Raw genomic sequence first — 2737 nt, forward strand, 5'->3', positions numbered from 1 at the left:
AATCTCGCTTCGAGATTTTAAGGTAAAATATTTAATTGTGATTATTTATTTTACTTACACAATTTAATCGTAAAAGTTTTGATACCCAGATATGGAATCGTTCCATATTAATAAAATAAATTTTTAAACTTCCGCTGCACCGGGTATCAATTCTAATTGATCTGAACACAGTTTTCCAACATTAGGGACATATACACTGAAATTTGGATATCTCGATATCGATCTGAAGGACCAAAATACCTTCATTTATACAAAAAAGAACACATTGATTTTGCATCTGGTTTCAGAAAATGCTAAACGTATTTCAGTTTCTGATAACGCGTCTCATGGAAAGGGAACAGAACTTTCTCGAACTCTTGTGGAAATGAGAAGCAGGAAGGTGGTTTTTAAAGGTGGTACCATGGGTTGACAGTAGAATTATTTCCATCCAACACCTTCCTTCAGGTAAACTAATTCCTATAACCTGCGTGTCTCTTGAAGTATTGTTCATGGTAGTGTTGTAGAATTGTAGTTTTATTTGATTTCAACTTGCTAATATTTTTGTACTGATACTGTAATTTGACTTGTTTTTATGACAGAAATTTTCGTAGTAAAGTTTAAATTAATGGGTATGAATAATATACTGGCTTGGTGTACAGATCTGTTGGTTGATCTAAGGAATATTCTGTCATTAAGTACGGGAAAGTCTTACTTTACACCATTTTAATGCATATCAACATCATATTTTGTTTAATCAGTAGCCCATCTTCCATTCGAGCTTGGTTTTAGCTAAGCCCAAGACAAGTTTCAATAACACTCAATTTAGTATTGTAATATTTAATTTTCTCCCCTGATATTTTACATGATCGGGTAAAGAAGCATACATGACACATATTTTCTTGTTTCTTCTCCTCTGCCTAATGAAAAAGTGGCATGTTTTTTTGTTATTATCGGGCTTCTCTACTATAAGGAAAAAATAGCATATTTCCTTGTTTTTTTTTCTCCTTTTGTACTATTGTATTTCGTTACATAATTCATCTTTTGAGCATTTGTAAATTCATCTTTGAGCATTTGTAAATCGCATGTTTTTTCTGTTCTCAGGCTTGTGTGCTTGCGGGGGTGCATCGAACGTTCAATTTGCCATACCCCCTACTGAATCATACGTTTCATTCACTACCATTGACGGGTCGAACAACGAAATCTGGCAGAAGCCGGTGAGCAGTTTTTTGAAGGTGATTTCTGGCCAAATGATAAGATTCTATCTTGTCTCATATATATTTTCCTCCATTCTGACCAAGTCACATCATCAGCACTGTAGCAGGTCTAAAAATCTAGGTGGATCAAACATGGGTCTTAAACAATATCGATTTATTCCTTCCATATTGTTTTTGATATTTCATTATACCCAAGGCTACCTTGGTCATGTGTTTTGCTTGGGCGAATGGATGCTTGTTGATAAATGTCTTGGCATGGCACTACGAAACCGATTCGACATAGACCAAGTACACAAATGTCTGGTCCACAGGGGGACATGAACAGTTAACTTAAAGCTATGGTCTGAACACAGACATGTTTCAAAGAAAACTTTTGCGATATCCCACGAGTATGTTGTACAAGGAATGTATGATGTACAAGGAATGTACTGACCTTTCCAGATCAGCTCGAGTTGCGTGTTGGTTTCATTTTAGCTTGCTTTATTGTAATAAAGGTCTTGAAGTGTACTGCCCAATCTTCAACTTCTTGCATGGATATTGCTTGTGTGAAAGTTCTGCATATTTGAATTTGGTTCTGTGTATATTTTCAGAAACAAAGAGAAATAAATGCCCAAAATTGGCATACCCCTGTTTTGTACATTCAAATAAGCAAAATTTCTTAAACTTTACTTACAACAGGAGGCTGCTTCAAACATCAAGTTGTAACCCTACAAATTTAAACCAATGTTTATTAAATGAAAAGAATAATAACAGAAGCATCTCGAGCAAAATAAATTGCAGTATTTTTATTTAAAACAAAAATAAAACCACAAGAAATGTTGAATTTATTCATCCAATTCAATAGTTAGTTTGTTTAAAAAATAAATAGAATATATATCTTTGCTTTATGAATTTATCGTTGATTTACTCCCAGTTATAGTATTGTAAATCTGGGTAAACACCTCAATTCATTGAGGTGAATTGAGGTGGCCTTACCTAGTATATATATATATATATATATATATATTTGAAAAATGGTGTTTTATGTCACCATGTTATTTATCTTTTTTCTCATTTTTTAATTACTGTAATTTATCTAATCACACTTAGATTTCGTTTGGTAGCCTATATTATTAATTTATGTATAACTCATCTTATTCAATCTCGCGTTCTTCTCGTCATATTATTTTTTTATCTAATAATTATTTATTTTACATTAATCAAATCAATAATTATTTATCTCACATCAATAAAATTATTTAATTTAAATTACTATATTATCCCTTATAAATAATATTATTCATATTTTATTTATTGTTAAAATGACAAAATGGTAATTTATCATTTTTTTTACATAAAATTTAATCAATCAAATCAAATAAACTATAATCCATCAATCAAATTAAATACAATATTTATTATTATTTTTTATTATATTATATTAATTATTTATGTATTATTTTTCTAATCATACTTACCCAACGGTACGGTAAGTGGTGTAAGGAAGGGTAAAACAAGGAAAAAGAGTATACCAAAGATACTAATGATTTTTATGGTGTGTCACG

This window comes from Henckelia pumila, chromosome 3 (genome assembly GCF_033568475.1).
Source record: "Henckelia pumila isolate YLH828 chromosome 3, ASM3356847v2, whole genome shotgun sequence".
Taxonomy (NCBI): Eukaryota; Viridiplantae; Streptophyta; class Magnoliopsida; order Lamiales; family Gesneriaceae; genus Henckelia; species Henckelia pumila.